Genomic DNA, 11397 nt, shown 5'->3' with positions numbered 1-11397 from the left:
TGGCACGAGGTTGCATGCATTTCAAAGACCTCAATCATTATAGTCGGAGAAGCTTACACTGAAGGGGAGATCTGATATGGAAGACGCTGGGTGATTGGTAGATTTGTGAAGCTACAGGACAGTTTCAGACACGACCGGTTGATGAGCAAACAGAAGATCATCAGTTAAGAGGGAGTCTGTTGGTGCATGTTTTGTAACAGACGATCTTTTGTGTTTGTTAGAATTGAGAGCAACGGTCAAAGGGGAGACTGTTGGTGCATTTTGTGACCGTCGCTATGCAATTCAGACCAGCGGAACGCCACAGGCGAAGTTAGCACAACTTCGCCTTAGGCGAAGTTAGAACAACTTCGCCAACGGCGAAGTTGTAACAACTTCTGCCTTAGGCGAAGTTATCACAACTTCGCCATAGGCGAAGTTATGAACAACTTCGCCTACTGGCCCAAGCCCAAGCCCGAGAAGATGTTTTGTCTATATATATGTGTGTCTTGTTTAGGTTTTGTATCCAGAAAATAAGAGTATTGTGTTATAGTTCATTTGTCTAGAGAGTAAAAGAGAGGAAGTGTCGTGAGAGACGACCCGAGGTAGAGCTCACCTCGGGGTCGGACGTGTTTCTGTTTATGTTACGGTATGTAACGTGTTTGTTTAATTATTATTATAAAGAAACTGCAGATTTGTTTATCCCGTTCTTGTATTTGTTCGTGTATTTGTTCGTGTACGTGTTTGTGTTCTTCATCTTGTACACCATTAACGAGTCTAGGAGGATTCCGCACTCCTAGACCTCGTGCGGATCTCGTATCGATCGGCGACGCCCCGGCAGGGAACCTACAAGGCTCACTCGGGAAAGCTGCTATACCATACCTTTTGACTTAACTCTACTCTAGTAGTCACTAGACTCACAATAGTAGTCCGTCCGGCTGCTCTTGCCGAAATCATTACTCTTCATTTTCCCGTGCTCTAGCAATTGCGCTCCCTAGACCACTACCATGTAGTTAGATAGGGACAACCAATCTGGGAATCTAGGAATGAATAAGGATCCCTATCAATATCAAAATGAAGAAAATAAAATGGAATAGATTACCTTTCTCTCACTCAATAGATGTAGCTGGTCTGATACGGTACAGTACAATACGAGACAATGGAATGCAATGGGATAGATAGTAGAGGGCTGCCTGCGCCCAAAAGCGATGATTCACTTGTCCCCTTGTCCATAGGGACCTCGTGGCATACAACCGAAACGACTCCCGCTAGATAGCCTCCCCTTTCTCTCTTTTTACAGCCTCGTGGACGGACAAGGTAAGTTACAGAACGGGGAAGTGAAGGCTCGCGAAGTAGGCTGCAAGCAAGAGCTTCTATTAGTCAAGCGCTAGCGCGCCCCTCTCTTTAAAGGGGCGTAAGCACTTTACTCGCTAGGGGATGGGATTCATTCACTTGCATTCCTGCTAGCACTACAAAAAGCTCTGGTCTTAACGCCCCTACTACTGCTGTGCAGCCTTTCCTCGGGTTCGTAGAGTCGGGTTTCCCGTTTACCCACAACGGAGGAGCCGCCCCACCAGGCAGGCGGCCATGGGTCATAACGCACTCTTCGCACAACAAATCCACTTTGAAGTTGACTTATTCGCTCGGCTAATCATCGGAATGTGTACGAGATACCATAAGGGCCCAATATCTCAATAGCACCATTGTCTAAAGCTTCAAATGAAACTTCATATCCGAAACGCAAGAACGATCTGACTAGAAAGTCATTAAAAACTTGATCGAAGAACCAACGTTTATTGAAGAAGCTATAGAGTCGATTACTAAAAGTACTAGTTTGAAAGGCTCGTTGGAATTGATCCGCTGGAAAGGCTCGGCTTCAAAACCGTACGGGGAGCTTCCGCCTCATACGGCTCCTCTAGGGATGGAGGTAGGCCCAGCCCAGTCTTGTGCGGTTAAGGTTGTTGTAAACGAAAGGGGCATCTGATCATTTTATCCTAGCTCTCGGAGCGGCATACCGAAAAAAAGATAGGATTTGAATCGATGACTTAAGCCCTTGCGCTATTCCTCCCTGATCACATCGTAGATAGCAGTCAGAGTCAGTACGCTTTCCATTCAGAAAACGTGTTCTCTGATATAGGTGGGGCCATCCCTTTTGAACCCTTGCCTCACCAGAGCTAAAAACTCTAGTTCCAACTGGTCCCGGCGGTATACGTCCAACTGGAGCCGGTCCAGTTGGTCGCCATGCTCATCCAAGAAGTCTTGAAAAACTTTTTGCGGGCTGTACGGGGCCTGGTCGGCCAAGGGAGGATTCTGCTCCAAGACTCTTTGAAAAAGGCGTAAATCCTCATACTTGAGTTCTCAGAGCAGGAGGTCCCTGTTTTCAAAAGAGACTAACCGGTTATACTCCCCCTGAGAGGGGGCATGATCCAGCTCCCTTTTTATGTCCGACCAGTAGGCCCCCTTTCCCTTATCTAGTAGATAAGGGCTATTGTCCTGCTGGAGTCGTACAATGCGATTTCGCATTGACGACTCCAAGCTCGCATTTCGGACAACAGTTCCTTCGTGGGGCGGCCCTGCATCAGCAGAAGCGGTTGAGGCGCCCTCCGTTGATGTTTCGGGAAATGGCTCCATCAACACTCCTATCGAGAACGAATATTACGTCCAGGAGTTCGAGTGTGATGGTCCCCCGGAACCTGAATTGGAAGGGATTATTTCCACACCCGACGGCATCATATTGGCTCCGACCCCCGCAGTGACGAGCGCTCGAAAAGCACAGCCTATCACTGATTCCAGAGCCGAGGAGCACCCCCCCTTTTTCAAACAGCTAGATAGGCCCTTCGCCGCTATGAAGCCTGCCACTTTAGACATAATAGAAATGAAAAAGGAGATTCCTCCTATTCCAAGAGAAATAACATAAAGTAACATCATCAGAGTGCTGAGTAAAAGAAATCGAATGAGCGCCTGCCTATTGTGCTTGAGACTTATGACGAATACTTATGCCCTGCCCTTCTCTTCCCCCCGATTTTTGCCCTATCACTAGTGGTTACTCCTGATCCGAAGCACCCCTTTTCCATTCAACCTCCACGAATAAAGAAACCACTTTTCTCTTTTCTACGATACTAATGCTAATGCATCATCATCCGAACCAGGTCAGGCATGGTCCATTCCGTAGGTAATACCCTCCCGGCTTCATGCTCACACCTGCTGTATTCATTACAAATGTCACAAAATAATTGTTCTATGTCAGGTGCTGCACTCCGCGCGTCGGATGCTGTTGAAGAATCAGTTGAAGTCGATGAGGATGTGAAGGAACTCTCCATTAGCATTAGATAGTCGACATCGCTAGGCGTTGCATTATATAGTATGACTCTTCCGTTTTCTTCCATGATCTGTTTCATTCTTTGACTGCTCTGCTCCCCCAAAAAAATGGAGAGACTTGTTCTTGCTCTTCCAATTCAGGAAGACTTCTTTCGCCGGATGGTCCAACCAAGAAAGACATGGGAATTTTGGGCGTCAGATTCTTCTTCTTCTCTTACTTACGATATTTCGAGTTGGATGAACAGATCGCTCCTATTTAATAAGACATTAGATTCTCATTCATCAATAACTCGACTTCCAGCTTCTCGCATGGAAGGGTCCGGTCCGGAAGAAGAGGAAAAGGAGTTCACCTCAAATCAAGGCAACGAGCGCTCAATCCATCTATCCTGTCTGATTGAGAAAGTCTTTAGGTTCTAGAGTTCCGACCTATAAAGGAGTGAAACCGCTTCCAAAGACTCAGCGATAGGGTAGGCCGTAGTGACTACTCAGATAGAAAGCTTCCTCCAAAGCTTTCTATCTTGCTTTCTCCTCCGTTGTGAAGGCTTTTCTCTCTGAAGGCATACAAAAAGCTCTTCCACGCCTAGCATCGTACTTTCCTCTACTCGTGTAAGGTAAGTCCTCCTTCTCTTAGGAGAATCACTCGCTGCAAGAAAATCTTTGATATGACCTATGAATATTTCGATCTCTTTCTTAAAAGAATGCCTCTTTTCGAACTTTCTAATAGTTAGTAGTACCTTATCTTACTTTCTCCTCCGCTATGAAAGATTTTCTCTCTAAAAGCATACAAAAATCTCTTCCACGCCTAGCATCGTACTTTCCTCTACTCGTGTAAGGTAAGTCCTCCTTCTCTTAGGAGAATCACTCGCTGCAAGAAAATCTTTGATATAACCTATGAATATTTCGGATCTCTTTCTTAAAAGAATGCCTCTTTTCGAACTTTCTGATAGTTAGTAGTACCTAGCCAAACCAAAGGCTGGAAAGAGCGTTTAGACTACTTATACCCCTCACTGGGAATTAGAGAAAGGAGAGGATAGGACCGGTATTAGCAGAATAGATGGCTTCCTAAGAATCCATCTGATGGTCTTTAGTAAAGACTTTCACAGAAGGAAACGAATGGTTTAGCAGGAGCTGCATAAGTCTCTGATAAAGGCTTCACCGGTCAGGTATTCACCAGCTTTTCTTTCTTTAGTTGCAGTATCGGAATATCCTCTTAATTCAACTGGAAAGGATTTTCTCAGTAACAGAAAATAGTCGCATAATCCACTCCTGATGAGTTATAAAAGACCCTCTCCTACCAGCTGGAATCATTAACTCCAGTATCTTCTACTGTTCCCGGATGCTTTAGTTGTTGAGGCTAAGAAGGCTACTAGCTGAGGGCGAAGGGCTCACTGAACACGAACCGAATCATGATGCTAACTGAAAAACAGGTTGACACATCAAATAAACTAGGATGAAACATAGGATTCGGTGGATGATTCGGCATCCTTTCTTAATTGCGTATATAACGGTAGCCCTTCCAAAATAGCTTTTTCGTAGGCTAGGAAAGAAAGAAGAAATGATAGAGCGAAATGGTTGGTTGCCCAAAGGACTATCTGATCTGATCATGGGGGGGGGGGATAGCACAAGGGTTTAAGGCATTGTTTTGTTAAATAGACATACAAGAAGATTGCATCATGCATGGGTTCGAATCCCATTTCTTCCAGTCTTTTCCTACTGAACACTTTCCTGCTCAAGATAGGGTACTAGAAAGGGATCATACGAAGGCTATGTTCTTTTTTTAGACCTAGCCTGATTGACTCCTAAACTAAAGGGTTTCCTTATATCTAAAGTGTGCAGTGAGGGACTTTATATCTAAAGCAGTGAAACCTAAAAGGTATATCTAGATTTCTTTTTCTCAGTAACTTCTCTCTTCAACCTGCTCATGGCTAGATCGATCGGTTTCGGGTCAAATAGGAAGAACTAGAAGATTCCACCTCTGGAAAGCGCCTACACCTAATGGCTTAAGCCGCTGTTCCCATTTCCTCGCTGACCCATCGTGCAAAAGGTACGCCGCTAGAGTGAGTGCGCTTGACTAATATAGAAAGTCAAGGCTCTAAGCTCCGCTCCTTCGACTGATTGTTCGCATCGGATCTCAGGTTCTCTATTGCACTCTATCAACATATTATGGTTTCGAGGGTCATCCATTACGAAAAGACCTTCCTCTGAGTGGATATGTGGAAGTACGCTATGATGATCCAGAGAAACGTGTGGTTTCTGAACCCATTGAGATGACCCAAGAATTTCGCTATTTCGATTCTGCTAGTCCTTGGGAACAGCGTAGCAACGGATCATTCAGAATCGGAATAGGTCCAGGGGACAAATCAAAAGGAAATGTTATTTGTTTAGTAAGAATAAGAATTCACTTCTATGAAAGACTTTCACGGGAATTGTCTTGATCGTCGGATATCTTTGTTTAAATAAAAAAAAAGGAAGAAGTGTTATCGCCTACAATTCTTCCCAGTATGGAATGAGTAAAGAATCAAGCTACAAGTTTCGATCTATACGAAAAGCACGTGTTTTTTTCTTTCTTTCGGTTTCATTGATAGCAGAATATCCTGACTCTATACGGGCGCTAGCGCTTTACTAATAGAATAAAAAAGAAAGGGGGGCTTAAAAACGTAATAGGATGCACTGCTACTCTAGGCTCGCTTCTTCAAGCTCCGCCCATTTTGAAAACTAAACTAACGAGCAATCAAACAAACTAAAGCGCTAACGTTTATATTACTTAGTAAAGCAACCTTTCGCGCTAGGCGCTCACTTTTTTTGTCTGGGTGGAAGCTGGTGGCGGGGCTTGCTTAACCTGATACACGGAATTGGGATCTCTGTCACAGGAAAATCTTTCTATCGGGAAAGCCTCGCTTATTCAAATCAAAGGGCTGATTATTTAGAACCTTGCTCCTAAGATAAGTAAGAAAGTGTTGGTGGGATCGGCGGGATGATGATGAGTATATAAATCAATAAAGAAGAAATGGCAAGATAATTAAATATCGATGGAGGTGCATTGCCGCTGTGGAAAACAGGGCAGGGATTCTCTACAATGACACTGTAGACCAAATGAAAGGGATGTAGTGCAGCTTGGTAACGCCTTTGTTTTGGGTCAAATCACGGGTTCCTCGAGAACCTGAGATAGACAAACCATGTCGATATCATTCACGTCACTTTCGTGTACCCATCGGACGACAGCCCTTTCGGGGGTTCCTTAGGGACCGATTCACTCTGCGTAGATTGACTGAACGTAGAAAACCTTCCACTGGCAGGCGATCGTGTTTTTCACAGGATTTATCGTTACTCATGTCAGCATTCTCACTTCTGATATCTCCAGGTCTTGTCACCAAAAACCTTCCCCGGTTGACAGAACGTTCCGCTACCGACACTTGAAAAAGCTGCTTTCAAGGTCTCGTCGCTTTGGTGAATCACTTGAGCCTTGATACATTTTCGGTGCCATGGAGCTATACCAGTGAGCTATTACGCTTTCTTCAGAGGATGGTTGCTTCCAAGCCCACCTCCTGGTTGTCATCGCTCGATCACTTCCTTTTCCACTAAGTGATTGCTTAGGGACCTTAGCGTAAGATCTGGGCTGTTTCTCTCTCGACTTTGGATCTTAGCACCCAAAAAGTCTGTCTGTACAAACGATCTAGGCCTGTATTTGGAGTTTCCTTGGGGTTGGTAAGGCGAAATGGGGCCACCCTAGCCCATTGAGTGCTCTAGATATAAGGCGTAGAATGTAAGAGAAATTCAAATGTTAGAACTCCAGAACCTACATTAGAAAACATAGTTTATTAAATCGAGGATATTTACATCTCCTCCCATAACCAACTAAGAGTTCCTTTGCCTTGTAAGTCATAAACCTGACTAGGGTACTGAAATATTATCCATTTACTGCCCGAACAGGGTCCGGCATGGACCATTCGGTAGGTAATTGCCTTTCTTTTGATTCTAGTAAGTGAAATATTTGTGATGCTTTCCAAGATTTCATCAAAAGGTGGAGCGCTTTGGGCATCAGATTCTGTACTTTCAATAGCTGTTCCCGAATTTAGGGAGACCCCTACGTTCAGATCGGTGCTTCAGGAGATCATAAACAATTTTTCACTAGGGGTTGGTTGCCCCTCAAAAATGATATTTGGATTCGGTGGGTTCATAAGGACTTCAGTTGTTGACTTCTTTTACTTACTACTTTATTTATACTAATAGTAAGCAGGACGCAAGGATGTCTTTGAAGATCATCTAGTTCCCGAAACGGATCCTGTCAAATATTTCACATTTTCTATGATCATCTCTATTTCAGGTATTCGGGGAATCCTCCTTAATAGAAGAAATATTCCTATTATGTCAATGCCAATTGAATCAATGTTATTAGCTGTGAATTCGAACTTTTTGGTATTTTCCGTTTTTTCGGATGATATGATGGGTCAATCATTTGCTTCATTGGTTCCAACGGTGGCAGCCGCGGAATCTGCTATTGGGTTAGCCATTTTCGTTATTACATTCCGAGTCCGAGGGACTATTGCTGTAGAATCTATTAATAGCATTCAAGGTTAAACATGACTCCTAGAGAGTTACCAAAATACGAAGTTCTCTTTCGTTCTCTTCTTTCTTTTTTCTTTTTACTTGGTTGGCAGGGTCAGGGCCTTTCTCGCTGGGCGAGAGCATCCGATTCTAAAGTCCTTTCCTAAACCACTTCCCGTTCAGTTGCTGAAAGATAGAGAAGGCTTTCTAAATAAGATTGAGTTCCATGAATATGCAGGCTAGAAAGATGCTATTTGCTGCTATTCTATCTATTTGTGCATTAAGTTCGAAGAAGATCTCAATCTATAATGAAGAAATGATAGTAGCTCGTTGTTTTATAGGCTTTATCATATTCAGTCGGAAGAGTTTAGGTAAGACTTTCAAAGTTACTCTCGACGGGAGAATCCAAACTATTCAGGAAGAATCACAGCAATTCCTCAATCCTAACGAAGTAGTTCCTCCGGAAACCAATGAACAACAACGATTACTTAGGATCAGCTTGCGAATTTGTGGCGCCGAGTAGAATCATTACCAATGGCACGCAGTGCGCCTAAGTGCGAAAAGACAGTGCAAGCTTTGTTATGCCGAAACCTAAATGTTAAGTCAGCAACAATTCCTATCACTTTCACTAATTGAATAACTTTACGACGAAGCTGCTTTTCCTTGCGGTCAACTATCTCGATTGGTTGCTCAATGTAGTTCAACTGTTCATCAATCTCAATGTCCATTAATGGCACGTGCGACGTGTCATCAGCTAGACATTTTCTCAGATGAGAAACATGGAATGTTGAGTGAATTCCTTCTAAATCTTCTGGCAAATCTAACTTGTAAGCCACTTCACCTACTCGATCTGAAATCTTAAACGGTCCAATGTACCTCGGACTCAATTTTCCCCTCTTCCTAAAACGAATAATTCCTTTCCAAGGCGATACCTTGAGCATCCCATTGTCATCAACTTTATACTCAATCAGTCGTCGCCGCTTATCGGCATACGACTTCTGTCTGTCTTGAGGAGCTTTCATTCTTGCTTTGACCTGGTCGAACCATGAGGAGGTTTCTTGCACAACTTCTATGCTTCCCATCTCCTTCTGACCAATCTCTCCCCAGCATACTGGAGTTCTACAGCGTCTTCCATACAACATCTCGAACGGTGGCATCCCGATACTTGAATGGTAGCTGTTTTTGTAAGAGAACTCTGCCAGATGCAGATGATCGTCCCAACTCCCTCCAAAGTCCAAAACACAAGCACGTAGCATATCCTCAAGGGTTTGGATCGTCCTTTCAGACTGTCCATCTGTTTGAGGATGATACGCCGTACTAATGTTCAATCTCGTTCCCATGGCTTCATGGAACTTCTTCCAAAACCTCGAAGTAAAACGAGTATCTCTATCAGACACAATAGATAACGGTACTCCATGCTTAGATACAACCTCTTTAATGAACAAGTTTGCTAATGTTTCTGACGAGATAGCCTCTCGTATAGGCAGAAAGTGAGCGCTCTTGGTCAAGCGATCCACAATCACCCAGATGGTATCATGATGCTTAGCTGTACGAGGTAGCTTAGTTATGAAATCCATGGTGATGTGTTCCCATTTCCATTCTGGTATCTCTAAAGGTTGCATCTTCCCATAAGGCTTCTGATGCTCTGCCTTGACTTGTAAACAAGTTAAGCACCTACTGACATAATCTAACACATCATTATTCATTCCTGGCCACCAATAGTCTCTTTTCAAATCTTGGTACATTTTCGTAGCTCCTGGATGAATCGAATATCTTGACTTATGAGCTTCGTCTAAGATTCGACCTCTGAGACCTCCATGACATATAATAAAAGCTATACTCGTACAAATCGTTATCATTTTGAAAAATGAAAAGTTAATAGAGTCTTCTAAATAAGGGTGATGATAACAAAAATACAAGTAAGAGTAGAAAAAAATAGGTAAATATAATATAACTAATGAGGATGCAATCAACATGGTTTTATTTATATATGAATTCTTGTAAAGGGAAAAAGGTGATCCTCTCATATAAACTTTGATCAATCTTAGTTTGTCATGTTATTTATACTTTTTTAACTATCGTAAAACTTCTTAATTCAAAACAACACTCGTTTCAACTACTCTAAAACCATTTAAAACAAATTATTAAAAGATTATTATTGATTAGTTTAGAACCCCACTTGTAATTCCCCATCATTATTAGTATCTCAAAAGTGGTACCCTCTTACACCAACATAAGTTGGTGAGGTTAGGGATAAGCTCGGTACCATACCAATACTGAATGGTACCTGTATTGATATGGTTTGGGTTATTTTCGTTTGTATTGAGTTGTTACGGTTCGTTGGTGATGTCGAACGTATATATAACTAAATAAAAAAACGTCTTTTGCGTAGCATGTCTTCATAAAGGGTTAGGCTTAAACTTGGGAACCGTTGATGTAACACACTTGTCCTTGAGTAGCTTTGTCACTTGAGGTTGATTGGTTGATTGGGGTTTGGTTGACTTGAATTGGTTGAATGGGTTGGACTTGAATCGCTTGGATGGATCACAAAAAATGGGATTTCATGTGTGTCAGTTTATGTAACCCAACATTTTGTTTTTTGTTGTTTAAAATACGTATTTTATGCTTTATAGTGAATTGATATTTTATTAAATTGGTGTATTTGAATTTTATTGGCCAATTCTAGTTCCACGTCAATCTGAAATGGGTACGTCATGTGTTATCATTTCATTTTTTGATGAATTATTAATTTATTAGATTTTTTCTAGTATGATATTTAGTTTGTAATTTTGTTATTATTTTGTATGTATTACGCGCCTTTAAGGAATCAGATTGATCTCCATACGCTCCCTATATTATGCAACGTGCTCTTCAGGATCAGTGGTCCCATCATAAGTCTTCATGTTGGGGGTCTGGAATCACTTTGGGATATTAGCATCACAGATAGGTGGAGCAAATCTGGATAACTTGTGGCTTCCCTCCGGTATCTCGGGGATTAGAAGTATCACCCCGGGAACACTGGATATCATATCCTTGAGCTTTTGTAGTTCCTTGGCCATAGCTTGGTTGATACCTGCATCCTGTATGGAACCACGGTTAGCATCTAAGGATATAGGATCATACAAGTTACCTATTTGTTGGGTGAAGGTTGGCATCCCAGATGAGTAGCTGAGATAAGAAGCATCTGCTACAGGAGTTGGTCCTCCAGAGGCTATGGTCCGCATGGGGATTATATCTCCTTCATGGACTTCGGAGGATCGTTGATGTTGAACTCCTGAGGATCCTTGATTCTGAAAGAAGGATCCTTGAGGTTGGGAATTATAGGATCCTTGGTGATATAACCCATAGGATCCTGGTTGAATTGTACATAGTTATCTAATAGAAGTCACATGTACAAATTTTATTTCGATATTTTAATACATGACTACCCAAACCCTCCAAACTCACCTTATTCTCATGTCACTCTTTTCTCATTCTATTTTATAATCTTGATTTCGAGCCTCATATATTATTATATTGTTGTCATCCTAAGTATTTCTATTCAAAATTCCCTCTATC

At 42.4% G+C, this 11397-nt stretch overlaps 1 pseudogene; it reads right to left on the bottom strand.

Annotated features, from left to right (window-relative positions):
* Nucleotides 1-1841: 1841 nt before the first annotated feature.
* On the bottom strand, nt 1842-3362 carry LOC143549185 (uncharacterized; annotated as a pseudogene).
* Nucleotides 3363-11397: the final 8035 nt, after the last annotated feature.

Source organism: Bidens hawaiensis, unplaced genomic scaffold, assembly GCF_021521415.1.
Source record: "Bidens hawaiensis isolate Kalapana, Puna unplaced genomic scaffold, B.hawaiensis_p1.1 tig00015447_1, whole genome shotgun sequence".
In the NCBI taxonomy this organism is placed as follows: Eukaryota; Viridiplantae; Streptophyta; class Magnoliopsida; order Asterales; family Asteraceae; genus Bidens; species Bidens hawaiensis.
This window is presented reverse-complemented; position numbering and strand designations above follow the sequence as displayed.